Source organism: Panthera tigris, chromosome B3 (assembly GCF_018350195.1).
Source record: "Panthera tigris isolate Pti1 chromosome B3, P.tigris_Pti1_mat1.1, whole genome shotgun sequence".
In the NCBI taxonomy this organism is placed as follows: domain Eukaryota; kingdom Metazoa; phylum Chordata; class Mammalia; order Carnivora; family Felidae; genus Panthera; species Panthera tigris.
The window spans coordinates 101530602-101554245 of NC_056665.1; the positions used below are offsets into that span (position 1 = coordinate 101530602).

At 42.7% G+C, this 23644-nt stretch overlaps 1 protein-coding gene and 1 non-coding gene across 3 annotated transcripts in view; both read left to right on the top strand.

Moving 5' to 3' along the window:
- Positions 1–23644, top strand: part of SAMD4A (sterile alpha motif domain containing 4A) — a 207795-nt gene that overhangs the window by 66028 nt on the left and 118123 nt on the right. The gene's annotated exons all lie outside the window — the stretch shown is intronic.
- On the top strand, positions 23239–23346 carry LOC122239816. Its single transcript, XR_006219200.1, has one exon. It is a non-coding gene; the product is annotated as a U6 spliceosomal RNA (small nuclear RNA).

The window sequence follows — 23644 nt, forward strand, 5'->3', positions numbered from 1 at the left end:
TTAAGTTCCTGGGAGGTAGATAGTAGCTCCAAAGTCTCTCTCTAAATGCACTTACTGGGGCACCTGGGTGGCTCAGTTGGCTGAGCGTCCGACTTTGATTTCAGCTCAGGTGACAGTCACAGTTTGTGGGTTCGAGCCCCACTTTGGGCTCTGTGCTGGCAGTGTGGAGCCTGCTTAGGATTCTCTCTCCCTCTCTCTCTGCCCCTCCCCCCACCTTGATCTCTTTCTCACTCTCAAAAATAAATAAATAAACATTATTAAAGAAATAAAATGCATTTACCTCTTCTCCTCCCAGTACTATGGCTTGAACTTATTTACTAAGGGTTTCTTTCCTGACATCTCATTGAGGGCAGAGGACTAAAGTTATGATAATATGGACAGCACTTTGTCTAGTCTGGAAGAGTAGTGCTAAGAGAATGCAACACAAGTGGATTCCCCTCAACGAGCAAGGCACCAGCTATTCCTGGGGACTTGGAAGTGGATAGAAGTGACACCAAAACAAGGGCTGGTGTTGAAAACCTGACATAACTGCTGCCTTCAAATTGGTCTGGCATTGGCCATCTGTAGAAGGATCCTTTTTTTTTTTTTAATGTTTATTTATTTTTGAGAAGAGAGAGACAGAGCATGAGCGGGGGAGGAGAGAGAAAGAGGGAGACACAGAATCCGAAACAGGCTCCAGGCCCCAAGCTGTCAGCACAGAGCCCGACGTGGGGCTCGAACTCACAGACCGTGAGGTCATGACCTGAGCCGAAGACGGACACTTAACCGACTGAGCCACCCAGGCGCCTCAAGGATCCTTTTTCAATCCATCCAGCCCTGAATCTGGCCCCAAATCCAGGCAAATCTTTGTTCAGTCAGCAGACATTCACTCAGTACAAGCTATGTGCCTGGTACTGTGTTAGTCACTGAAATAACAGGGATGAAAGATCCTGTGGAATGGATGATCCAACTTCCTCATTCCTGGTTGGGAGGTGGGGGAGGAGGGAGAAGAAAGGGGAGGGTCAGAGAGTCAGATGAAGAGAAAAGCTTTCTGAGTCGAGGGAAAGCAAGTCTACTTTAACCAAACCTACAAATCCTGTATTTCTGAACATGGTATCATAAGTCTGTGAGCATCAATAAATATAAGGACATGCATCAAGCAGTGTCACTGGCCCACCAGAGCCTCTGAATGATGGAGAGCCCAGCAGTGAGCCCAACATGTGGTCGGAAAGTCCTGGACTGTACAGGAAAATAACTTCCTCTCTTCAAACGCCTCAATGTGATTTACTGATTCAACTGCATCTTTAGTTCCTCTAGTTATGTGTATGGGAGGGCAGATGTTCAGTAAGAATAAAGCATTGGATCAGCAAGGGACTTGGTAAAAGTCATTGCAGCAACAGGCAAGAGCAAGGGAGTTAGAACCCTGCTGCAAGAGCCCCATCCCTTAAGTAAAATGTGATATATACTAGAATATTATTCAGCCATAAAAAGGAAGGAAATCTTGCCATTTGTGACAACAACATGGGAGGACCTTGAGGGCATTAGGCTAAGTGAAATAAGTCAGACAGAGGAAGATAAATAATGTATGGTCTCAATTATGTGTAGAATCTAAAAACAAACCACAACCAAACTCATAGAAAAAGAGGTCAGATTTGTGGCTACTAGAGGCAGGGGGTGGATATAGTATGTGAAATGTGTGAAGGTGGTCAAAAGGGACAAACAGTTATAAGATCAATAAATCTTATTGATTAATGGGAATGAAATGTACTGCATGGAGACTTAGTTAACAACCCTATATTAGATATCATATATTATGTATTAGAAAGATACTAACGGAATGGATCTTAAAAGTTCTGAAAACAAGAGGGGCGCCTTGGTGGCTCAGTCGGTTAAGCATCTGACTCTTGATTTCGGTTCAGGTCATGATCTCATGGTTTGTGATCGAGTCCCAAGTCAGGCTCTGCACTGGCAGTGCGGAGCCTGCTTGGGATTCACTCTCTCTCCCTCTCTGACCCCTCCCCTGCTCATGCTGTCTCTGTCTCTCTCAAAATAAACTTAAAAAGAAATAAAAAAAAAATTCTCAGAACAAGAAGAAAATTTGTAACGACGTGTGGTGATGGGTGTTAACTAAACTTATTGTGGTAATCATTCCACAGTATGTACAAACATGAAATCACTATGTTGTACACCTAAGACGAGTAAAATGTTATATGCCTGTGATATCTCAATTAAAAAAAAAAACTCCATCCGCTTCTCTGCTCACTTTCCTTCTGCTCCTCTTCAACAGATCTGATTTTGAAAAAGAACTATTAGGAAAGAGGAACAAGGAATACATCCTTCGGAATTCTTTGCCCCAATTGTGAGAGTCAACAGAGTAAGCTCATTGTTGGTCTAACTCCATGCAAATGAATGGACTGTGAACCTCCTTAACTCAGTTGTTGGTCCCAGTGAGTGCATGCCTCACACCCTTGATTGGTTGGTTTCAAAATTCAAAGCTGTTCTTTTGAGTTTGTCACCAAACCAGACCTCAGCAAATGCCTGCTCTTGTATGGATGCACCAGCCTTGAGCTAGGAAGTCCCCTGGGCCCAGAGGTTTACAGCATGAGCTCTCAGTAGGTTGTTGTTATTGTTTCCAGCAAGCATTTTTAATGCCTTCCAAATGCCTTGACAATGGATTTAGATAGTTTAATTTCCATTGAAGCCAGTAGGCAGGGGTTGGTATGCTCTTTGGAGTTTTGTGGTGTTAGGAGAAATATGTGTGGCAAAGTATTCCAGGTATGTTTAAATTGTCAGTTATTGCTTATTCTGTTGTGCCTTCAAAGAATGTTTTTGTTAAAGAGGACACAGGGAATTTGACTGACTTCTTTGCTAAAGAGAATAGTGGGAAAACTACCTTCTCGAGATATGAAAAGAAATTACTCACAAGTTGTTTTTTTTTTCTCTGCCCCACTTTTGGCTTAGAGAATAGAGGCCTCTCCACCAGTGGAAAGGAGAAAAGAGGGGACTTAAATGGAGGGGCAGGCCCCGGGCTTCACACTGGGCCGGAAAGGTGGGCAAGCCCAGGAGGGACCTTTTAGAACAAATTCTCATTTGGCAGCTAGCTGGAGAAACCATCCAAGTCACTGGGTGATCAGGAGATTTGAGAACAAACCATGACTCCCAGCCACGATTCAGGGTATGCTAAACACAAAGTAGAGCTCTCATTTAGGAGACTTCACCATTCCGCAGTATGTTCACACACATTCATTAAATCCAAGCTACTCAGCTCTTACTACTGGGGAGAATGGAGCTGGGAGGTGTGTCTTTTTCTTAGATTACAAACTTGGAGTAAATGCAGATCATTGCAAAGATGAGCATTTACAATCAAATTTTGGGGTGGGTACCATGTTTGTAATAGATTATAAAAATGGCCAGAGTTAGTGTGCAAGGTTCTAAATTGTGCCTGATTTATTAATTTAAATTTTTTATTAAAATATATTTTTTAAACATTTATTCACTTTTGGAGAGACAGAGTGTGAGCTGGGGAGGGGCAGAGGGAGAGGGAGACACAGAATCCGAAGCAGGCTCCAGGCTCTGAGCTGTCAGCACAGAGCCCTACATAGGGCTTGAACCCACGAACCGTGAGATCATCACCTGAGCCCAAGTCGGATGCTTTACTAACAGGTGCCCCTATTAATTTAAATTTTAACTGATGTTGGCTAAGTTTTATTGAGCCCTTATTAGGTACCAGGCATTTGGCTGTGAACTTGACCTAAATTATTTCATTTAAACCTCACGGTTCTATTAAGTTGATAGATACTCTTTTTAACTGCAACATTACAGATGAGAAAAATAAGGCGTGAAGAGGTTACCTGCAATTAGTCAGTCTCACAGTTATTAAGTGGAGGAGTCAAATTCAGGCAGAAAACTGCTGAGTTCCCTATCTTAAACCCTGCCCGTCCCGGTCCTCCGCGTGGACCTAGGTGCAGGGTTCAGTTACAGTGCTCGACTTCAGTTCTAGGGGAGTCATGTCTGTGTAACACTGTAGTACCTTCATGATTATGATTCAGATCTTAGATTAACACATGAGTGGTGTGTAAAACATGTGACAGGAAACATGATATGATTACAAAAAGAAAAAAAAAGCATAAACCAAGAAGCTCAAGAACTGAGGGTGAGTCTTGCCCCAGTATCAGTAAATTTGATGATGTGGGCAAACTTCCACTTCTCTGGGCCTCTGTTTTTTCATCTGCAGTTTGACTGAGTTGTCCCAGATGAGCGCCTGCTGTCATCTGGTGTGAGCACACCGCAGCGTAGGAAAAGGTAGCGGAAGCGGCTATCAGGTGACAGGCGATGAAATGGATACCAAAGGTTAATGGTCCAGTAATATGGATTTATTACTTTTAAGTTCGCTCATTTTATTTCTACCTAGTGCAGTTAAAAGAATTACGTAAAATATATACAAAAATAAGTTTGAATAGGGTTCAAGGATTTGAAGTGAAAAAGTAAAAGTCTTACTTCTGTGTCTGCCTCACCCCCACCCACAATTCCACTGCCCATACATAACTACTGTTAAGTTTTCTCCTTTTAAAAATGGGCTATACATATACAACTATGCAGCACATCTGTGGTAGGAATTTATGAAAGAATCTGCTAATTTCTTTAAACCCTCTTAATTGCAAAAACAATATGCGACTAAAGGCACTTGTAAAAGAAGCTTCAAACAAAACCCGTTTTTAAAAAAGCACAAGACTTTAAATTAATGCATATTAAATTTTATTCCCTCCCACTGAAAAATGAATAAGGCGCTGTGCTGGAGAACACATTTGAATTGTGAAAATATAACTGTCAACATTATGGAATCATCAAAGTATTAAAATAAGCTTCCATTTTGCCTTAGATCTTCTTAAAAAATGACAACAAAAGTCATTGAAGGCAATTCTTGCTTAAAAGTACTTTCATATGATGAAAATTTGAGGTCAAGCGTATTTGTCCATTTCCCTCTAAATGAGTTTAGACTGTTAGGAAGTGTTATGTTTTGAAAAACCTCTGAAGAGGGCATCTTGTATCTTTTCTTTCTGTTTGTTTTTCATATAGTTGGTGGGATTTTCTCGTATAATTATGGGAGTCTTTTGTTTCCCAAAATGAATTTACAAATAAATATTAGGAGAAATTGGCCGCAGTACTCCATTCTTTGTATTGTTGCTCTGCTTCTTGTTGTGGTCTGTAACTCTTATAAAACTGTATAATTTGGGGCCGTCTAATTTTGACTCCATTCTCCGTGAGAGACAAAATGTGTGGTGTCAGGGTTAGCTTCCTCATGTTGTGGACGTTTAGAGCCTTAGAGCCATGGGAGTCTTCCCCTCCTGGGTTCTGCTTGGCATTATTAATGATTATTAATGATTGTTATTAATTATTCCATTTACTTTCACATGAGGGAATCATACCTTAGAGAGGGAGGCTGAACCCATATCATGTGTCAAAACAAATGACAGCCAGTTGAAGATATTTTCAATACTGTCTGTCCAGGAAAAAGCCTACTGGCTTCTCTGCCAGAGCTGCCCCCAATAGAGCACCCAGGTGCCGCCCAGGTGTGCTTCCCAGGCGCTGGCGCTAGAAAGACCCGGAGGGCTTCTTCTTCAAACACACATGACATGTGAGTGCCCCCCGGCCTAGAGTTTTTCTAATACAGTAGGTCCAGGGTGCAGCTCAAGAATTTGCAAGTTCCCAGGTGATGCTGCTACTGTTGGTCCAGGGTGCACACTTTGAGAACCACAGGCTCCGTACCTTCAAAAGCCATAGCAGAGAAGAATGGATGACAGGTTTGGCAGAATTAATATACTGGCTTTAGCTAGTAAGTACACACAGCCACCTCTGAATTTCAGCTACTGAAGGCAGGAAGAGCTATCTCAGGCTCCAAATGTGTGGAATATGTATTCTCGTTTGATTCGTTCACTGGCATGAACTTTTAAGCAATCAATACAAAATGATGTCCACATGTGCTTTGAATTATAAGCCTTTTTTCTCTCTATTATTGTTTTGTTTTTCAGATTTTCTAAAAGACTAGTATGATTGGTTATAGCCTGCCCATTTAACCACTTTCCACATTTCACTTTTAAAATGAAATCATCCTTCTTGCATTTAACTAATGGAAAGTTGTTCAACTTGCCAAGCAAGGTTCCATGGTTCCTGAAATAAATTTTCCAAAGAACTGGAAACTCTAGGCAGCTTTTATACAAGAAGCAGAATAGAAATGTTCAAATTTATGTGACTTTGATACATATTTTCCACGATTTGATATTTAAGTAATATCCATCACTGTATCTGAAGACATTCATTTGACTCTGTAAGATGAGCAGTTTGCATTCGAGATTTGTTCTTCGTCTTGCTTTTAACCTCCTCAAGATTATTTAAATTTATTTTTGTTCACAACTAGCTAAAATAATTGATACTGTCAGCTGACACTAATGAGTGATGATCATATATCAACCATGGCTGAGAGATTTATGGGTCTGATCCCATTTAATTATCACAACAAATCAATGAGGAAGACAGTTACCATTTTCTCCACTTTACAGGTGCTTACACTGAGAATGAAGGGTTAAATAACTTTCCCAAGATCCCTGGCTAGTAAGTGGCAGGACAGGAGCTCAGAAGCAAGGTAATTCCAAGGCCCAGGTGCTTTCCCACTGTGCAGTCACCCTTATTAAAACATGCTTTTGGAAGAGCTGTCTGTGCTCAGCATCATTAAATATTGGCTTTGCCCGCAAGAGCATTAAGCCTAAAATAGTCAACCTTATTTAGCAGACAGTGAAGGCATAAGAGCTAATCAAGCACTGAAAAAAATACAAATTGAATAGTAATATATAAATATTTCCTCTGCACAGGAAAGTTTTATGAAGGGAAAGCCATGTGTATGTGTATTAGGGACAAGAGCATGGAATGTATCCTTCCCTTAAAGTTAGGGTGGCTCTCAGGGAAGAATGTTTCAGGAGCTCCCTAATGCTGAAACATGATGTCTCGGTAAAACTAGGCTGAAAGGGCTTGTTGGTTATGGGATTTATTCTCCCAGAACAGTTTGTTTGGGAGTTGAGTAAATATTCCAGAGGGGATAGGTTCCAGCGCTGCCCAGTAGAACTTTCTGTGATGATGGAAATGAACAGCAGGGTTCCCACTAGCCACATGTGGCCAATGAGCACTTGATATGTGGCCAGTGCAGCTGAGGAACTGAATTTTTAGTTGTATTCAATTTTAGTTAATTGCAGTGTAAATAGCCATGTGTGGCTAGTGGCTATCATACTGCACAGTATAGGGACAGTCAAAGACAACAGAAGGATTAAGTAGTGGGAGGCAGGAATGGAGGCTGACATGGATGCACTTGAACTTGGGTGTAGGGTCCTTGCCAGCCCTCTGGATGGACACCTGTACAGCAATATGAGGAAGCTAAGAGACAAGTGGGGGCATAGGATTTTAGACCTGAGATGACCAGGACAGATGCAAGACTCTGAATAAAGGGAGGAAGAAGAAAGGGGGCAAAAGTGAGGCATCAGTGGTAGGGGATATGGCAGGATTTGGCACCTGGCTGATTGTGGGTGGAAGTACAGTGGAGGTTGGCAGCTGCTTCAAGGTTTCCAGCCTGGTGATAGGAAAACAGCTCCTTTTTGCAGTGTCTAATTTGTGTTGGCATAGGAACATCTAGCTTGAGATGCCTTATAGACAGAGAGTGGATCCTGAGGCTGGATCAGAGAAGCAGGTGTAGGTGGATAAATAGATTTAACATTTGCATAGAGATAATATTTAATCCATGCACAGATAATATTCAGAGTTATACATTTAAAAAATGGCAGGAAAGTCAGTATGAGCGGAGTCGGATGAGCAAGGCAAAGTGTGGTTGGAAATGGAGTTGGAAAGGTAGACTTGTAGGTTACAGGACTACAGGAGCCAAAACTTTGGACTATATTCTAAGTATGACGGGAAGCCTTGGAAAGTTTGAGAAGGACAATGAGTTTCCCTGGACTTTGTAAATGACCACTCCAAATGGGGTACAGAGAAGGAGTGGAACCGGGAGCTCAGTTGGGGTACTCCAGTATTCCAGGTGAGGGATGCTGATGGCTTGGACCAGCATAGCAGTGGTGGATATGGAGACAAGTGGTTGGATTCCAGAGATATATTTTCAAAGCAGAGTCATCAGAATTTGTTGTTGGATGAGATGTGTGGTGTGTGAGAGAGAGGAATCAGGGATGATTCCAAGCTTTTGCCCTCAGCAAAAGTATTTGTCATTTGTGGCGATGGGAAACCCTGAAGAAGTACCAGGTTTGCAGACAAAATCAAAAATTCAGTTTGAGACGTATTGAGCTAGCGATGCCTATTAGACATCCTAGTGGGGTTTCAAGTGGGCTGTTGAACATGTGATTCTGCAGTTGTCTCGTGATTTGATGAGTTATGGTTTGCTGAGGTCTTTAGGGGGAAGGAAGGAGCCAGAAGAGAAAGAGAAGCTGAGTGATAAGAGTATTCAAGAGTGGGACGGAGGTTTTAGGAAATGGGAAGTTACAGGATCCTGTTTTGGAATGGAGGTGCTGACCCAGGGGAGGAGCATGCCATTCTGGTTATGGTGTTGTTGAAACAGAAAAGGTGTTTTTTGAAGAGACTAGTGTAGTATGAGGGTGATCGCTGGGAGAAAGGCCCACACTGGGAGGCTTTGGTATGTTCTCAAAGAAGGGAGAAGGTAGGGAAAGCAAGAGTGGAAGATGGAGAGCTCAAGGTTTAGGAGGGTTCCAACAGAGCACATGGGTAGAAGTCAAGCTACAGCATGACTTTGTGATGTATAAGTCAGTTTTTGCCTGCTCCTTGTGCATGGAAGCATTTTTAGGCTATTTAATCAAATTTTTATGCCTCAGGGTTGAATAACAGAGTGGGAAGTGTTGACTTAAATTGTTTTTTCAAGCAGGCATAAATGTCAGAATTTAGGAGAATTGTATGCTGAAAAAAGAGTAGTTTATTTTAGAAGAGGGAACTTTTTTGTAGTTTTCTCATTTGCCTATAAGTATTTGTCACACATAATCATCTTGCCTGCTTTTATAAATGTAGGATTTCCATTTACATGGAAATGTGTACTTCACATTTTTTCCCATCAAAATGGCCAGTGTTGAAATATTCAGTATTCTAGTTTATTCTTGTTTCTAGTCTGTACAGGCTTTTAACCGTTAGAATGTTTGCTATTAAAAAAAAGCAGGATTTTCTCTTATAGTTACTGACTTAAAATGCACCCACAGGGCAGTGGAAGGGGTTATGGAGGACCCTTACTTAGGGAATGATTATTTCAGAGAGAACTCTTGTAGTTTGCTGATTCTCACCTGACAAAGTTGACGGAGAAGTGAATGCAAGTCAATTAAGTCCTTCAGACTCACAACTTTTATCAGATAAAAGACTTGGAATAGAGGGTTTATATATTGTTTATAGATAAATCTTTACATCACGTATTGATTCACCAGTCCATCCTGTTCCTGAACCTGTAATTAATAGCTGCTTAAATAGATAAGATTAGAACTCCTTCCATGAGTCCCGATCTAGTGCTTCTTCCCTTGGAGCATTTGTTGGAATGGCCCCATTGTCAGAGGTCTTGGGGCACTAATTGGCAGGGACTCGATCTTGTCCCCCTTTGTCTCCTTAGAGTAGCTCCTGCGACTGGATTACACTTACGTCTCGTGGGTTGGCAGTAGGGAAGAGGACTTCCTTCCGACACTCGTGCTCAGGCAGCTGTTTCTCTTTCTCCAAAAACACCCGTTTCCCCAGCCCCCAGCTGGTTCCTCCCTGCTAGAAGCCCAAATCCGCCAAAGTCACTGCTCGACCAAGTTCACCCTGTGACAGTACAAGTTACTCCGTTGCCCTTTCCTCCTCCTAAGCTTTCCCGAACATAAGCTTTTATCCTCTCTGTCAAGAGCTTACTTTGCCATCTGGTTTCCCTTCCCCCATAAATAATCCATTTTTCCCCCACCAGACTCCCAGGACAGAGGCGTGCCCCGTATCATATGCTTGTACTGAGCATTCTTTCAGTGCTTTTCACTTGCTTGACCTTTTAGTTCTTTTCTTTCATCCCTATCAGGATCTCCAAACTGAGGTCATGGAAGGTCAGAGTTAAAAACGACATTGACTGAGTTGACTGAGCACTTTTCTACAGAAAACCGAGCACCGCGCTTTGTGGGTATTCGCAGAAATTTTGCCTAGTCTGCAGTGACCCTCGCCACACATTTGCTTCACTATTTTTGTTTCACGGTTTAGAGGCCCTGGTGATAGGAGGGAACTATAAATAAGAACAACCCTGAGAGTGATAGGATGAGCTCAGATGATCCTTAACTTTTTGGCCTTTCTCTTGGTTTAGAATTCCTCAAGGCCTATTATAGTGACTTATTTCACTTGACTCAGAATATCAGGGGTTTGGAACGCCCGAAGTCACTTACAGAAAGGACTCATGGTTAGGCTGTTTGTCCACTTGCTGCTTATTGAAATATCTTTTATTATGATGCTCAAAGTAAAGAGAGGGTGAAGTGGGCACTAACTTAATAATATTTTACAAACACGTAATTGCACTTAGGGAGTTCAACATTACGTGAGTCGTAACACGAAGTGACTAAGTTCTCCACTTCTCTTTTGCTTGACAAGTTCAGCTGTCATTCAGCAGATTTTCTCCATGGGAAGTAACTTTGTTCTTTCTAAGGATGAATGAGTACCTTGATACTAATGGTTGGTGTGTTGGAACTTAAACGTATTAAAGAGTTAATTCTTTAAAAAAACTTATTAGTAGACATGCACTACCCACAAAGAGATTTTGAAAATAATCTCTTCTGAATGGTGACTATGATATGTAGTCATGCAGATATCTTATTCTGAGAGTTCCACGGTATAAATATCGAATCAATCTCCTTTAGTAAGAAATACTCTGTGCATGTCTCTGTGTGTGTACGTATATATTTTGCAGTGGCAATATTTTCATCATCGAGTAAGCCTGCGTCATCTTTCTTTGACCCCTGACGGCATCCGGAGTGTGGAAGGGCCACTGATATTTCCTCATAAACAGAGTCGTAGGCTGTGGCTTTTACACAGACATCCGAGGAAATGCCATTGCCACCGCAGCCCTTGCTTGCCCACCGTAGTAATTGCAGTCACCATCCAGAACATTATTCCTTGCGGCTAATTCATCATGCTCCTCTTTGCTTCCCTTCCCCTTGCGAGGGCTTGGAAGATAAATTACACTCAAGAGTTAGAGTTTATCCACAAGGTCACACCACAGGTTGAAGAAAGAAAACCAGAAATTTGCACAGCTACCCTTTATCTTAATTTCTGGCCCGTGCTGAACCTCTTAGGATCTATATCCACATCATATGATGGCCTGAAACTCTCCGTGTTTCAGTCGACCAGAGAGAATGGTGGCAGTTTCATTTCCATTTGCATGTTTCCTGGCCATATAGTAGAAACCATAAAAGAATGAAATGGTCAGATCCCTAACCTTTCCATTTCTTTGCTTTATAAATGAATAACAGTGATCTAAAAGTGAAAGAATGTAGCTAACCAGTGTCATTTGGGATCTTCTAAAGTAGTACGGAAACTCTGCATTCTTCAGACCAACTTGTGGCACGCCAGCACATTCCTCTCCGATGAGGTGGAGGGATACTGGTGGCGGGGCTGGGGTTTGGAGGGCTGGGGCGGGAGCTGCTGTTTAAAAATACATTTAATTATATTCCTTCTCTGCAGTAATATTGATACCATTTTTAGCCCATTACAAATACTGTGATTTTCATTTAAGTCATGTCCATTATCTTATTGACCTAGTTTTTATTTTGTAATCAAAATGTTCTATTTCTGGATAGGTTAGCCCAGAATCCTTTTTTTTTTCTTTTTTAAAGGTTATGGACCTTTTGTGGAGTTTTGTTTGGTTTTGTTTTGTTTTTCTGTCATGTCTGCATACAGATGGGCTGCCTCTGTGTTTGCTGTATTAGGGAAAATGGTACAGTATTGCTCTCTAGAAGAGTGAGGCTTTTCTCTATTTAATTTGGCAGGATGCCATGGGACCTTACCTCTGTGACATTTTTGGGAAGCAGATGGTGAAGGAGCTATGAAATTCTATTACTATCCAAAATGAGAGGTAGGGGTGCCTGGGTAGCTCCATCGGTTAAGTGTCCGACTCTCGGTTTTGGTTCAGGTCAGGATCTCACAGTTGGTGGGATCGAGTCCATGTTGGTTGGGCTTTATGCTGACAGTGTGGATCCTGCTTGGGATTCTCTCTCCCTCTCTCCCTGCCCCTCCCCTGCTTGGCTCTCGCTCTCATTCTCTCTCTGTGTCTCTCAAAATAAATAAATAAACTTAAAAAAATGACAGGTAGAGGTCTGACTCTTTCTTCCCCTTCTTTCTCTGCTCTTTGGCACTTTCCCTCTTTTCTCTACTCAGAGGATTGAACTTCTATTAGACCTTGCCTTTTCTCTGTTTCTTCCCCTCCCGTTTTCTTCCTGCTCTTTTCCTTACCTTCTCTTGCCTGCACTGTAGGCCCACTTCTTCATTTCCTTGCTCTGGCCGGAAGCTCACTCTGGGGAGACCCCCCTAGAGATGCCCGTGGGGTCTGTTCTACCAGCTCATCTTTCATCAGTGTCTAATCAGGACCTTGAGACCCCTGAGGAGCACTCCATGTTTCCTTTCGGTATTATTTCTCAGTGTCCTTCTAGACATGAAGGTACCTTGCTCTTTCCTCCAGACAATGACTAGAACTAGAGAATGTTAGGATTTAGAGCAACCAGACATGTTATTTTGCAAGTGAGGAAGGATAAGGCCAGAGAATGATTTCTCCTAAGATTCAAGGGGAATTTAATGGCACAGCCAAGTCAGCGACCCCATCTCCTGCTTTGGGGGTTCTCCTACTTTCTTAGCCAGAAAGTCATATAGATGTGGTGCCTAGTTCCTTTTAGCACTCGTTTCTCTCCATCACCATCAGCCTTCTCAAATATTTTCTGTGTAAATGTATTTTAGAGGAACTGAGTCTTTAACGTGACACTTTTCTTGTCAAAAGAAGACACAAAAGATGCAGTGCAGTAACAGGAGTCTCTCACTGAGTTGTTAGGGATTTTCTCAGGAATGGTATTTTGCTCCAGGTCATTTCTGTTGATGTATTCATTCCTAAGAACCGGTAGATGACTATGACATATAATATTTGAGCTTGAACTCCTTCCTGCCTAACTGGAGTCTCTCTGTTAATCAGGAAACCACATTTAAAGCTGTGTCCTGAACTCTGCCCAGCATGTCAACTTGGCCAGGAAGGATAGGGAATTCCTACTGGTAGCAGCCACTGGGGACCAAGGGAGTAACTAGAGGTCAGATAGGGGCTTAGCAAGGAAGCCACTGGCAGCACAGGGTACATTTCAGCCACTGGGATTGTCTCTTGTTTTCTGAATTCCCCCTGTGGTTGAGGTTGGACAAAATCCAGGCTATCAGTCCCCTGGGCCAGTGACCCTACGCTTTGGAATTTTATGATCTAACAATGTTTTTAATTGAGGAGGCTCAACATAGGGTTGTTAGCTTCTATCCTGAGAAGTAAGGATGTTAAAAAAAAAAGCAATAGCAAAATTGCCATGTAATGTTATAGTCCTTTCCTGAAAGAAAAGATATTTTAATACCAGAAGTAGGAAGAATATAATCTCAGAATAAGGGACCGTCCTCTGTACCATACCCATACAGCTTCCGGGAAAACTCCTATTGTATTGTCCAGATTTTTCTTATTTAGCCACAGGCCAGCATAAGTTTTGTCCCAGAAGCAGTGTTGGTGTGTGATACGTGGACTCCACAGCCTTCCTTCTGGGGCTGGTAAGCCCCTGCCGCTGTGTCCAGGGAGAATATAGAAGGATGCGTGAAGAACATGGCACAGAGAACAACCCATCAGTGTCTGACACAAACATAGTAAGTGCTCAGTAAATGAGCACTTTTACTCTCTCTTAGAGAAGTGAATTACACTAGATGACTATTTCAGGTTGGATTTCAAGGGACACCGCTCTTGTTTGGCTCGCTTTCATTGTGGACTAGGGTCTGATCTTCTGCTTTATAGATCTTTAGTGTGATTTCATCAGTTGCCTCATGGAAGGTTGGGAAAGACTTGCACTTCCTAAGTTCACAGGAGGCTAATCCATAAACAGAAATGCCAGTTCATTATTTTGCAGATAGACAATATGCTTTTTCAGGGACCGCATCAATGGATGGGTCTGCCCAAGTCCCATGGCCTCCCCACAGCGGGGGAGGGGAGGGGTGAGTGCTGGGGTGGAGGCAATCATGGCATACACTGTCCTTGTTTATTCACTGAATTTATTCCAGCAAGCTGATTCAGGTAGAACCCATTTTATTTCACTGGCATTGTTTTCTCTCTTTCCTTTGGACATTCCTTTTCATTGAGAGACAGTAAAGCATAATGGTTAAGAGCAGAGGTTCTGGAGCCAAAATGGCCACGTGAGAATCCACACACCTACCAGGTGTGTGACCTTAGGCAATTCATTTGACCTCTTTGTGCTTTAATGTTGTCTTCTGTAAAATGAAGGTAATAATAATTGAATTTGCCACATAGGTTTGTTTTGATAAGGAAAGGAGTTGATACATGTAATGTGCTTCGAGTGTTCGGCAAATAATAAATGATCAGCAAATATTTATTATTTTTATATTGTTGAGGAAGCTAGTTTTATGGTGGGACATGGAAAAATGAATAAAAATTAGATTGCAAGATTTTAGATTCTAAAGGGTTAGACTTTTTTTGTTTGAGAGAGAGAGAAAGAGAGAGAGAGAGGGTGCAAGTGAGTGAGGGGCAGAGAGAGAGAATCCCATGAGGGGCAGAGAGGGAGAGAGAAAGAGAGAAGTGGGGCTCACCCAAAGTGTGGGACTCATGGTTTTGTTTACTGAAAGCAGGGCTCAAGCTCACCCGATGTGGGACTCGAACTCACAAACCATGAGGTCGTGAAGTCCAATGCTTAATGACTGAGCCACCCAGGTACCCTTAAAACGTTAGACTCTTACTCTTAACTTCCCTTCCTATAGAATTCAGCTCTCCAGTAATCTTTAGTTTCTGTGTTTTTTTAAGTAATTAATTTTTTTTTTATTTTTAAAGTTTTATTTTATTTATTTTGAGAGAGAACGAGGGAGGGAGGGCCAGAGAGAGAGGAAGAGAGAGAATCCCAAGCAGGCACCACACTGTCAGCACAGAGCCTGATGCAGGGCTTGATCTCATGAATCACGAGATGATCACCTGATCCAAAATCAAGAGTCAGTCGTTTAGCTGACTGAGCTACCCAGGCGCCTCTTTAGTTTCTGTTTTTACCCTTCATCAATTCAGTAGATTTCCATGTCACATCACTGTGTCTAGATTGTTTTTCATTGATGACATTTTTGGTTGGCTATTCTCTGTTGACATATGGAGAGATACTTTGAAGCTGTCAACAGCTTTTCTCCCCAGGATACTTGTTTGGAGAAGCTTCTGTTCTTGGTGTGGTGGACCCCTCTCAGGGTGTCTTCCCTAGGTCATCCCTTCCTGGCCTTTCCCCCTTGAGTTTGGACTTGCCTTATTTGGCAAAGGAGAGGACCTCCCTAACTCAGCATGAACCTCTCTGCTGAGATACAGAGAGGTGCTGAAATACTTGCACAGATATCTTCTAAAATAAGTAGCAAGAATTATTAGTAAAGCTGATTCTATGACTACCTTTTTATGTGCTTTTTCCTGTTTTGCCAAGCCCACAGGGCAAGGTGACAGATAACCTGATTTTTTTTTTTTTTTTTTTTTTTTTTTACCATTTCTCCATTCCCTGGAGAAACTTAACATCTATTTTCCAGTGGAAGTCAATGCCACATTGACTGGTACTCAGGATGCCTTTTATAGGAATGTGTGCATTCTGTTTAATCTATACACGTGTCTAATCATACCTGTAGTATGATCATTTTTCAGTTTCTTCACTAAACTCACAGTGATACATTATAGTTAATAATGGCCATTAAAATATTTTACTGTAAAACATTCCAGATACATTGGCCACTGAAACAGACTGGTCCACCCACCATCTATCTGTGGTGTAATAAGAAACTGAAACTGATAATTAGCTAAAATTTTGCCTCCATAAGTAACACTACCATGCCGCTCTTGTAGAAAGAAGTTTCTCCACTGCTCTGTTACATTCCCATCCCTTAAAGTGCAGGTTTTCTCCTGATTCCTTTCTTGCTTTCCAAGGCAGCTAGAACTATGTGTGGGCTGTTTGTCTTGCTTGTTTGCTGCCAGTCAAGGTCGGAGAGATGCTAGGTTTATGGAGGGGAAGAGCAGAGGTCGGCTGGAAGCGCTATTTCTAGCTTTGTAGTCAAGGTTTTTTTTGCTGAGAGCATTGCAGCCTTACTGTCAAAGTTGTGCTGGGTTCTCTGCTAAGGCGTAGACACCTGTCTGTCCTCTGCAGTGGTACAGTCACATCAGATGACCACCAGTTCCTTCCTACGGGCCAGCTGCACCAGTAGGACAGTCAGCCTTGCAGAGTAAGTGACAGTTTCAGGAAGCTTCCTGTGAGGACTGTTGAAATGAGCCAGTGCAGAGCCAACCTCCTTTCCACCTATCTCTTGGAAGTGAGAATGTCCTCTTTGGGTTCTACTTTGCAATTCTGTACATCTGGATAGTCTAAAGATTGCATGGTGGGGAGATCCTACTCATCCCAGGAGCTGAGGACCTACAGAGTGAAGATTCCTTTAACAGGTCAGTTCAATGTTAGGAACCTAAAGTTCCAGGACCTTGAGGTCCAGGTTCCAGAACCTTGAGGTCAAGAATATTCTTTAATTGAATCACATGATTCGATGTGAGAGGAGCTTGAAGGGAAGGTATAATTATTTAGCTCTCCAATTAATCATAAATGTTTACCTAGGGCCACAGAACTCCCAGACCTCCTCATGGAGGCTCAGTAAGCCCCTTGTGATCCAGATTCTCCGGCAAGGCCTCAGCCAGCCCGAGATTCAGCCTCCTTCTTTGGGCAAATGACTGCCAAGTCCCGTCTCCAGGTAGCCTTCATCCTGACAGCCCTGAAAGCTTGTTTGACATTCTGCTCTGGGTAGGTAGCCATCTAGCCCTACTGCAGTCAGCCTACCCACCAACAAGAGTCTCTTCCATCCAGCCATTGCCTACAGCCTGACCTCTCTGTGCCATTTGTGACTCTACCCTCTTCCCATTGCAATGTCCTTACTTTTCACTTTTGTTTCCACTCTCACATCTTCGAAGATTACATTCATTAGAAGAGAGGTCAGACTGAGGAATTAGGAGTATGCCCTGGCTGGGTACATTTTATGTGCTGTGGAGGAGGTAGAGGATGAGCAGAATAGGGGCCAGGCTGGTGCTTAGAAAAGGATGACACTGGGCAAGCCACCTGGCTTCTTTGAGGCCTGGTTCATGCACCTGTAAATAGTGGATGCCTCACTCACGGGGTGCTTGTGAGGACCTGATGTCACAAGTGACGAATCAGACAAGGAGATAAATGAACCTGAGGATCCAAGCATCCAATTTATCTTTGCCTCTCTGGGTTATAAACAGGAGATGTTCAGGATTGCAGGTCCGCATTTCTGTGTCTGTTTTGGGGTCCCTTACGTGACCAAGAACATGGAGAATGCTAACATTTGTTCAGCACACTGGAGTCACCCAGGTACCTGGGCTGTGCTCGGCTGCTCGAGGGTTGAGGGGATCAGTATCTCCACAGGCCTGTGATGCTTTTGAGATGTGTCATAGTTAGGAACTCAGTCTCACAATTCATGAGAGACCTGCCAACTTCCCTGGTGGTACCCATTCTTATCAGGATCCATTCTTATCATTCTTAATCACACAGAAGTTTGTGTGTATCGGGGGATTTTTTTGGTGGTGATGTCTGGTTGTTTTATGAGCCTTCCTTTATCTGGACTGTGAATAATCAACTGATGAATCCTTATCCCTGTTCTCATTCTTCAGCAAACATTTCCAGGGGATGCTCTACTTGGTGCTTTAGGGTAAGAAAGATGGATAGAGCACCTGAAAACGAACACACACACACACACACACACACACACACACACACACACACAGAACCCAACTGTCAGAGTACCGGCTGCCTCTGGACTCTGGAAAGTTCCTTTGGAAACTTACCTGTGCTGCATCTCCACCTGGGACTATGCTTGAGACGGCCTCAGCTCCCTGTATAACAACACCCTGGGACAGAGTTGAGGTGGCCTAGTGTCATCACTGGGGGGTGTGCCTGGGCCTGGGAAGAGGAAGTGGGGAAGTGAGCCAGGCCTGCTCTAGAAGTCCCTTGTCAGTCTGCCTTCCCCGGTCCCAGGGTCTTAGCTAATCTCATTTTCCAGGCTTCACCACTATCTAAGCTCTTCTTTGGACGGTGCTGTGTTGTTCTCGAATTACCTTACTTCCTTTTGTCCTCATAGGAACATGGGATGTAGATATTATTTTTATTTTCTCCATAATTAATGGAGGGAACCAAGAGTCCTCTGAGAAACTGGTCAACTTGTTCTGGAAAGTGATAGGCTGGGGACATAAGGCCAGGCCGTTGTCACACTGTCATCCACATCTCTCTAGGGACATTCACCCCTGCACAAGTTTTGCCACAGGTGTCTTCTGTTTGCAAAGAACAAGAGAAAGTTCCTTCTACTGCTGAGGAGTGTTCCTCGGGAGTTTGTGGGAGCAGGAGCCCAGGGGGCTGTAAGTCTCCAGGACTGGAGCAGCACTGTCCAGGAGGACTGCAGCTCAGCAAAGCGAGGAGACACCTTGATCCGCTGGTGGTGGATGTGCCAGTCATCACGACTCACTCTCCAGTTCGGCTAACTTAGACTTTCAGTGTGCTCTGGATGGAATGACTGGATATAACATCAACTTAAGAGTTTTAAAAAAATGTAGAATCTCGTGATGTCTTTTTTTCTATTCTTTTAATGGTTATTTATTTTTGAGAGAGAAAGCACAGTGGGGGAGGGGCAGAGAGAGAGAGAAAGAGAGAGAGAGACAGAATCCAAAGCAGGCTCCAGGCTCCAAGCTGTCAGTGCAGAGCCCGATACAGGACTCGAACTCATGAACTGTGATATGATGACCTGAATTGAAGTCGGATGCTTAACCAACTGAGCCACTCAGGCACCCTTCATGATGTCTTTTAGTAGCACCCCTCTTGACCCACATTTATAAAGTAAGCCATTTTATAAAGTGAGATCCTTGCACAGTTTTTCACCTGTGACTTTGAACGGCTTATATCAAACTTGAAATCCAAGCATACGTGTCCAATCCTTTTCGCCAGAGTTGTTTGCCTATTAAAATATGCGTTTGTGTGGGCAGACACTGAAAGCCCAGGTAAGCCAACTAATGACACAATATTTGCATCTCTTTTTAGTCCTCTGAAGGGGTCTTTTCCCTCTTGGACTTGATCAGCAAGCTCATGTCTCATGAGTGGTAGGAACATGAAAAAAACAGGAGGTACAGCCAACTTTGAGTCAAACACCAGGATTCTAGACTTCAGGCTAATCACTTTTTTTCTTTTTTTATGTATAAATTTTTTTAAGTTTATTTATTTATTCTGAGAGTGAAAGCCTGAGTGGGGGAAGGGCAGAGAGAGAAGGAGAGAGAGAGAGGGGGAGAGAGAATCCCAAGCAGGCTCCACACTGTCAGCATGACACCTGACGTGGGGTTTGAACTCATGAACCATGAGATCATGACCTGAGCCCAAGTCAGATGCTTAACTGATTGAGCCACCCAAGAGCCCCTCACTTTTTTCTGAGCCTCAGTTTCCTCATCTATCAATCAAGGTTGTAATAATGATACCACACAAGGGTAGCATTTGGAAGTGCTTTATAGATAGAGATGTGTGATTCAAATCTTATCTTTCAGTCTATATGCATTTTTATACCAAGGACAAGGATCTACATTTACTTACCTTATGAGATTAAAACAATATAGAATAAAAATTTTACATACCTCTACTTCAGATACGCAATGTACAGTCTATAGATTTCTTTGTTGTCATTTTATTACTGCAAAGTTCAAAGCCCCGCCCTTGGTGTCTACCATACTCCCAAGTCTGTAACTGGTTAGTCAGGTGGTTAGGACACAGCACCGATTAGCACATAAGAGCAGACCACTGAGGTAGACCGTTGGGGAATCTAGCCCAGTGTTTTCTATTCTGTGAAGATTGCTTCCATTCCAATCAAGGCCAGCATTTGGATCATCTATCTCTTCATTAACCTCAGTCCTGTGGTTAGTGAATCTGTCGTGGATTCATTCCCTGTGCATGCAAGTTAGCTTCATACTATTCCATGGCCAAGGGTCGCACCCAGAGCCTCTGCCAGCTGTTTCCACATGTCTGCTATTGGTTGGGAAAAGGTTGGCGGGAGACTATGTGTGATGCATGCAACTCTGTCCTCACTAATGGAAAAATATGTTCAGACGGTCTGAGGCATCTCTGTTTTGTCTGAGGACAATCCCTTACATGGACAACTGTGTACTAGGTGCCTAATGCTATTTATCCTCTCAGGGAGCAGAATTACCAGGAGTGCAGGCTAGCTAACAAGAATAGATGATTGAATGCAGTGCTTTATTCACTGCCGGGGGAAAGTAATAGGCATTGAGATCAGCGGCTGCCATTCTTACAAAGAAAAGCAAGAGCAAGGGACTGGGGCCCTGAAAAGATGGTCAAATAGGAGCGACTCTCAGGCACAAGGACATTCAGGGGCTTTTTTGCAGCCACACGTGGCAGTTCTCACCCTGGGGTTCTTTTTTTTTTTTTTAATTTTTTTTTTAACGTTTATTTATTTTTGAGACAGAGAGAGACACAGCATGAACGGGGGAGGGGCAGAGAGAGAGGGAGACACAGAATCGGAAGCAAGCTCCAGGCTCTGAGCCATCAGCCCAGAGCCCGACGCGGGGCTCGAACTCGCGGACCGCAAGATTGTGACCTGAGCTGAAGTCGGACGCTTAACCGACTGAGCCACCCAGGCGCCCCATCACCCTGGGGTTCTTTAAGTATGCCTGTGACCAGTGTTTTCATCACTAAGATGTAGATGGAGAAAGCAAGCATAGTTAAGTTAGGTGATCTATTCAGCCCAGCAAGATCATGGCAGATTGAAGGATGCCTGTGGATCCTTTGCTCCATTTAGTCAGAGACTTGACAGGGTTGGAGGTGGAGGTGGATGGGTGGAGATCCGTAGTAGCTGAGATTGAGGCTTGCTCTTTCTCGTGTTCTCACCAAAAGGGTGTGTGGTTATTGAACATATTGATGGAGACCCCTACTGGCTGGGACACTTATTGGCGTCCCACAAAGTCCCCAGGGAGAGTCCTTGAGGCTACTCTTCAGCTCCCTCTGCACAGGCTGTGGAGCTGCTGATGGACTCGTGGGTCTCCACACCCCATGCCACCCCCAGGAGGTCTTGACACCAAAAGGGATGCCCTGGGAAGGGCTGCCAGAATTTCCTGTGCTGCTGGGGCAGGAATCCAAAGGTCACAGACTCTGCAAAAGCACCGCCTTTGTTGCTCAGTGGAAGGCCCAGACCACAGGGGTCCGAGTTAATTGGCTACACTGGGGAAACAACTCTATTGAAGTTGGACATAGCAGGATGAAGGAGAAGTGACTGAACTGATTAGGAATGGGCTAAACTGAAGCGCTAAGCTGTCCCAAATCCTTCGTGGAAGGAAGCAGGATGTAAATAATAAATCATAAATAAATAAAATGCAAGAGCTAAATAAAGGCCCTTTAAATATGCCACCCCTCACAGCTGCTAGTGTTGCAAAGTGGCCACAGAGTGGAATTGGCCAGTAAGGATGACTGTGGGCTCTCACTCCTTGTCCCGGGGGCTGGATTCAGCTTCAGATACTTTTCATCCAAAACCTGTTTATCCAAACCCTATATAGCAGTGATGATGAGTAAAATGATAGACTGGGGTCTGAAGTAATGAATCAAGGCAACTAAGCCAATTTTTCAGTCTAGCTGGAATTTTAGGGATTAAAGATTTTCATCAAATTATCTTCAGATACAGTGTGAACCTCCATATCTCATGAAGCACCATCAGATAAGTACGCACACTCACACCATAGATATGTATATATACCCTTATAGACATATACACACACATATGTATATAACTGAAAGGCAGAATATATAGTATACATAATATAGAAGTATATATATACTTTAAAATATATAAAAATATATAAAATCTGTACTTTATATATAATATATATTTTACATATATTAATACTTTATATATAAATATATATTTAAATACATATACTTTACATATAAATATAAAATAATAAAAATATTTGTATATGTTATGTATGAATATAATAAAAATATAAACTATATTTACATATATATGTTTTAAAGTATAGGTGCTTATATAATACATACTTATATATACTTCTATAATATATATTCCACCTTTCAGTTTTTCTCTGTTTGGTCAAAAGCACCACTACTTTTTCTTTCTGTTCTGTTTACAGCAGTGTTACTGCATCTTATGAGGGAGTTTATCCAATAGTCTATAAGATACAAATTGAGCAGACAAAATTACCCTTGAGCGCCTTAGAAAGGCATCAGGTTAGAGACTAACCTACAGTTCCTCCCTAGGGCCAACCTGATTGGTTTCTTCCCCTCCCGCATGAGAATAGATCATTAGCTGTTTCTTTGGTTGAGCCTCAACTGAGATTCAGAGAAGCTCCCTGGGTCCATCTCCAGTCAAGCATGTTCCCTCCTCCCCCGGCAAGCGTAGCAGATGCCTGGGTGCCCTGTGAGGCAGCTGCTATCCATGGACCCTCCCACTTCCCCGATCAGTGCAGTCAGAAGCCAACTGCAAGCTGTTTGTTCCCAAACCTGTTTACACCAGTTGTACTTTTTCCATTTAAGACATGTAACTAAATATTACGTAAACACATGATATATGAGTGTGAAAAGGAGAGGTGTTCCTATGAAGCTACACCGTTGTCTTGAAAGACTTGTCAGTGATGAACAGAAATTATGGGCAACTTAAGTATAAACAAGATAACACTAAAAGATTGTGGGGAAAGTCATAAAAATCTAGGCGGACTCTGCAGTCAGATTGCTTTTCAGCTGTCTTTGGATTTTGTATCTTCTTTAAAGAAACTGGAACCTGAAAATCATAACAGATTTCTGGTTTATACAGGAAATTGGGAAATTCCAGACAGTGGACCCATCTTCAAAGACAAGGCATTGCTCCTGTACCGAATCCGTGAATGAGTGCACACTCATTTATATATCTGTGAACATAGTGCTCACTTTGGCAGCACATGTACTAAAATTGGAATGATGCAGAGAAGATCAGCATGTCTACTGTGCAAGGATGACACATAAATATCTGTGAATATATAATAAATATCAATGAATATATACATACGTATAATGAGAGTATCATTTTTATGATTCCATGCTTTAACCAGTTTTTTAGACTATCAACCCAGTCATGTTGAATTGGAGAATTTCTCTTGTGGCTGTGGTTTGCTGTGTAAAATACACCCATCCACTAAGCATGTCAAGATGCTTCTCTTATGCAGATTACAAGAGAACTGAGCCAGGCTTGGGTGAAAGCAGCTAAGGGACATCTCCCTTAGCATGTTCATCAAGGGCCCTTGTAACAGGGGGACACTGTAGGTAATACTGTTTACACAAGCTCTCTG